This window comes from Dioscorea cayenensis, unplaced genomic scaffold (assembly GCF_009730915.1).
Source record: "Dioscorea cayenensis subsp. rotundata cultivar TDr96_F1 unplaced genomic scaffold, TDr96_F1_v2_PseudoChromosome.rev07_lg8_w22 25.fasta BLBR01001483.1, whole genome shotgun sequence".
Lineage (NCBI taxonomy): Eukaryota > Viridiplantae > Streptophyta > Magnoliopsida > Dioscoreales > Dioscoreaceae > Dioscorea > Dioscorea cayenensis.
The window spans coordinates 39225-44414 of NW_024087874.1; the positions used below are offsets into that span (position 1 = coordinate 39225).

The 5190-nt window shown below is 46.6% G+C and overlaps 1 pseudogene; it reads left to right on the plus strand.

Annotated features, from left to right (window-relative positions):
* The first annotated feature begins 552 nt into the window (after positions 1 to 552).
* Positions 553 to 3031, plus strand: LOC120256525 (annotated as a pseudogene).
* Positions 3032 to 5190: the final 2159 nt, after the last annotated feature.

A 5190-nucleotide genomic window follows, 5' to 3' on the forward strand; every position in this document is an offset into this window, starting at 1 on the left:
CGACGTGCTCCCCGGTTAGAAGAAGCACGAGCGAGCACTGCTCAAGTTCGCACTACGTCAGTCTCACTCAGCAAGGCAAACACATAGAAGTAATGAAAGGAAGTGGGCACAACCATATCGAAAAAGGCGAGCGGGGAATAAACTCGAACAAGACCAGGGTCAGCCGACCTAGAAGAACAAACAGAAAGAGATGGATCAACGGATCCAGAGGTAGACTTGTCAAGCGACACAGACACAGATACATAAGGAATCACATCATCACCTCCCAAGTGCGACACCATGTTGACAGTGGCAGAATGATTTTGGAGAGGGTTGGTCTCAATTTTTGTCTGGTGGGGGATGACTCGTACTCGTCTTCAAAAAAACCAATGTATTATCTCGAAAGGCTTGCAACGTCCTGAAGGTCAAAACAGTACCTCGTACCATGACCCTTATTGCTTGTTGCTTGCGGCAATATCTACAAAACCTATCTAACTTATCATCACCAGGCTGAATGTAGTCGGAGGGAGGCAACTTAATCCTATTCATCTTCAACAAGATATCAAATAAGACTCTGTCTTGTCAATAGGGTAACGAAAGTCCTTCCTCTGGCCTTGCTTCCTTGGGCAACCAGACTGCCCATTGCCACGACCTCGTCCTCGTCCTCCTATCCTAATTCAGCAACATGTACATACGCGCCTTGATCGCTATAGAAATCCTCGAGTGCAGTGAATAGAATGGGATAAGTAAGCTTTTCATGAAGAAGACATTTAGCCTCCTTTTCCTGATAGAACTGCTACTTGTGCTTGCTTACTGGACTGGCTTGGCGGGCTCCGGAAAGAAGATCTTCTTTTATGAACTGCTTCGTTCTCGGCCTGGCTGGACTGCCTCCTCCATAACTGGTACTGGTGTCGCTACCTATGCTGCTGATACTAAGCTGGGATCTGCTTCTCGGTCGGAACTAGTGCTGCTCGACCTTACTTATTCTAGTCTTTTTGCAATAAGAAAAATCATTCAAAGGCTGCCAGGAAAGCTTACCGGAATTCTCTCTTTACTTTAAGGCTAAGGCTTTACTTCACTTCAAGCAATTGTTCTCTTCCACCGACACAGGGATAAAGAAAGACTGGTTCCCCCTTTCGAACAAAAAATTCCTCTTTCCCCTTTCACTCAAATAATGAAGTTCCGAGAACAACCTCCTTAAGAGTCATCTTAGCTTGATGTGCCGGATGTTCCCTTACTTATACTTAGTAGGACGGGTCGGTCTACTAAACCATGTTGAGGACCGACCAATGGATATGTTTGGGATAATGAGGAACTGAACCCGCGGAGATAAGAATGGAATGCCTGAGCTTATGTCTTTCGGGGCTTGGTCTGACTTCTTCGCCAGCTGGCTCGCATTCCAGTGTGGAAGTCGAATGATAAGCAATTTCATTGTTGCATTCTTTTTACGTTACGGGGGCGGGTCCTCATGGGATCAATAGCATTTCGTAGGAATAAATAAATAAATAAATAAGTCTATTTAAAATTCAAATCTTGAGCAGAACTTGATAACGTGTATAGGCGGAAACCATAACATAAAAAGGTAGTTCATAGAGGTCTATAGTCCATTTTAATGTTCCGCTCTCTCCACAATATCCTACGACGACCTCTCTCGTCAGGGGCGAGAAGCCCTATCTATCAACAAATGATAGAGGATTGGAAGAAAAATCCCCCTAACATATATATGTTGGAAGATTGGAATATCACATAAATAGATAGTCAGAGGGGAGAAGGCTAAGTAAGCAAAACTGACGAGAGAGAAAGGCTTCGACTCCTTTTTCGTAGTCCGGTGACGGGCCCATATAGAATAGAATAGAAAGAAAATCCTTTTTTTCCGGTATGCCGCTCCGCAAGCAAGGAGTGCCACGCACGAGCGGAGCGAAAACTAAGCAAGGGAATTACTATAATTAATCTAATCTCTTTGAGCATGCGAAATCCTTTGATTGCGTATGGAATATACATCCATGTCTTTCTTGTTCCACTAGCAAGGCAAGGACAAAATTCTCACATGTCCGTTTCGTTATTACAACCTTCTTTCTTTATGTCAAAGACAAGAAGCTACGCGAAAATTCTTTTTTTGGATCTCGGTTGTTCTTAACAGCGATGGCTATTCATTCAAGTCTTCGGGTAGCACCACCAGATTTTTCAACAAGGTGGAAATTCTCGTATTCCGTATGTACATGTTCCTGCGGCTCGGATGAGTATTCTTGTTTATATCGCTACGGCTATAAACAGTTTCTTGTTCCCATTAACAAAACATCCCCTTTTTCTTCGCTCTTCCGGAACCGGTACAGAAATTGGTGCTTTTTCTACTTTGTTTACCTTAGTGACTGGGGGTTTCGGGGAAGGCCTATGTGGGGTACCTTTCGGGTGTGGGATGCTCGGTTAACTTCTGTATTCATCTTGTTCCTTATTTACCTGGGTGCACTGCGTTTTCAAAAGCTTCCTGTCGAACTGGCTCCTATTTCAATCCGTGCTGGACCGATCGATATACCAATAATAAAGTCTCCAGTCAACTGGTGGAATACATCGCATCAACCTGGGAGCATTAGCCGATCTGGTACATCAATACATGTTCCTATGCCCATTCCAATCTTGTCCAACTTTGCTAACTCCCCCTTCTCAACCCGTATCTTGTTCGTTCTGGAAACACGTCTTCCTATTCCATCTTTTCCCGAATCTCCCTTAACTGAAGAAATAGAAGCTCAAGAAAGAAAAAAAACCTAGTTCACTCGCTGAGAGAAGCATCCATGGCTATAGTAAAAGTTCCTCTACAGGGAATAGAGGGAGACACCCATTTTTGATTCCAGCCGAGAAGACCAGGAAAAGGAGAAGGATAAAGAATGTCATATATCTCAGGAGCTAAATCAGTTCCCGATGAACAAGTAAGAATTGCCTCAACAAAAATGGATGGAATTGGACCTAAAAAAGCCATTCAGGTTCGTTATCGATTAGGTATCAGTGGGAACATCAAGATGAATGAGTTAACTAAGTATCAGATCGACCAAATTGAACAAATGATAGGTCAAGATCATGTTGTTCATTGGGAATTGAAGAGGGGAGAACGAGCAGACATCGAACGATTAATTTCTATTTCTCGTTATCGTGGAATTCGTCATCAAGATGGATCGCCCTTACGCGGTCAACGAACTCATACTAATGCAAGGACTTTTCGCAAGAAAATTCGGAAATGAAAGAAGGCTACCGAAAGCCCTTGGTACTTGTCTGATCAATCACACTGTGAAATAGTTCACTTTTTTTTTTTCGTTCGATGTCTTTCACCGGTTACTAATCACGTATACCTATAGTAGGCCCCCTTCGCCACTCCACGTCTGGCTCGGCTTGGTCTCGCTCCCTTCGCCCGCCTATCGTATCGGATCGGCTTCGTCCGTCAAGCGACTGCTTCTTCCTCTATAGGTTTCGCTATCGTGGTAGTTGTCTCTATGTAGTCGTCGGCCTTCGTTAAGCTTCGCCAGAAGCGACTAGTCGCTTCCCGAATGCCTCTTGTACTAATGTGTATGGTCTAGTCTTTCCAATGCCTCCTTCCTTGCCGCCAACGCACGCTAGACAGAGAGTAAGCAAGCTACCTTGCTTGCATTGCATTCGTTAAACGGTAGCTTCCGCGCCCTTCCTGCCTGCTGAAATTGATGTGAATGATCCTGTCTTCGACATCCTATTCAGTCTTATTATATATTTTCTTTTTGTTCTGTCTCTGTTTTCTTTTCGGATTCCGAGGATGAGCCGGCCGATCCTAACATCATTTATGAGGAGCCGGACGACGAAGCCTCCTCCTCAGAGAAAAAGATGTCTCCGACGCGACCGGACTTCAACCAACTATTTGGATTTTTGAGGCGGGTTCGGTCAGGAGGGAAAAAAGAGATATGCTGCTTTCTATCAGTCCCAAGCGGATACCCCCCTGCTTCCACGGTCTGCTTACCGAGGAAGAGATGCGGGAGGACCCGGGGCCAGAGCAAGTTGGGTTGGGGTATAGAGCCGTAAGCGCGGTGGGAGGTGACAGAGGACGTGCTCGTACGGTTCATAGTGGGGTATGATATTCCCGTGGATTGTTGGGAACTTGAAGTCCTCTATATTCGAAATATGCCTTTCTAGGAGCATTACGATCTGCAGCTCAAATGGTCTCTTATGAAGTCTCTATTGGTCTTATTCTTATTGTGCGCCTTGTGAGCACGTTTGGATCCGCGAAGGAAATCGCTCGGATGTTCCCCTAACCCAACCCGGGAACGGACCGGAGGGAACCGCAGCATGAGGAATGTCCGCGTCTCGTCGCAAGGCTCATTTTAGTTTTGGGTCATAGGGCGGGCAGTGCAGTCCGGGGCACAAGGGTCCTGGTACTACCCAGGTGCGAAGAACCCCGGAGGTGACTGCAATGAGCAGAAATGTCACTCACCAGCCTAAACGACGAGCAAACACTCGAACGTGAGAGCAAGGGATCACCCAACGAATGGACGAGCTCCAAGGAGGGAGGAGAGAACCATGCTTTCAGAGAAGTGGCGGTCCGAATCCACTCTAAACTGCGATAATAACTGACTAAGCCGTGCCGTAAGGGGCATTCTCCACACGGGACGGGGCCAAGCCCAGAATGTATGGGTGACAGATCGGCCATAGGAGTACTCCGGGATATACACCAGGGCAACTAATGTCGAGCATACGACGATGCCGCCCGTTTTTCATTTCGTGGAAGTCCCCGGCAGAGGAAAGGGCTGTAGGTGATGGCGCGTTCTGCTTCTTAGGGCGCTGAAATCGTTCCTATGGGGTCGTGCGTGACAGCTGGTATAGATGATGAAAGAAAGGCGGGCCGCTGGGCTTGAACCGGGACCTATTCTCTTAATAGGCGCCAAGCAAAGCGGAATAGGAAAGGGGGCCGAGCTTACTGATGAGTGCCTTTTTTAGTCAGAAATAGAAAAAAAGGGCTTGAATGTGGAGCTAACATGGCTGGCTACAAGTATAGCCAAAGAAAGATGAGACGGGACGGACTGTCAGAGGCCGCAGCGGGACTACCAGAGGAAAGCCCGCCCCCGCTAGCTAACATAGATATCTATTCTCGGTGCGCATATTCTCTTCCCGACCAGGCCAGGCCGAATCGGGCCACCACTTGGGATGGGAATGGCTCAGACCACATGCATCATTTGATGAAAGCACTCTAGTCCAGTC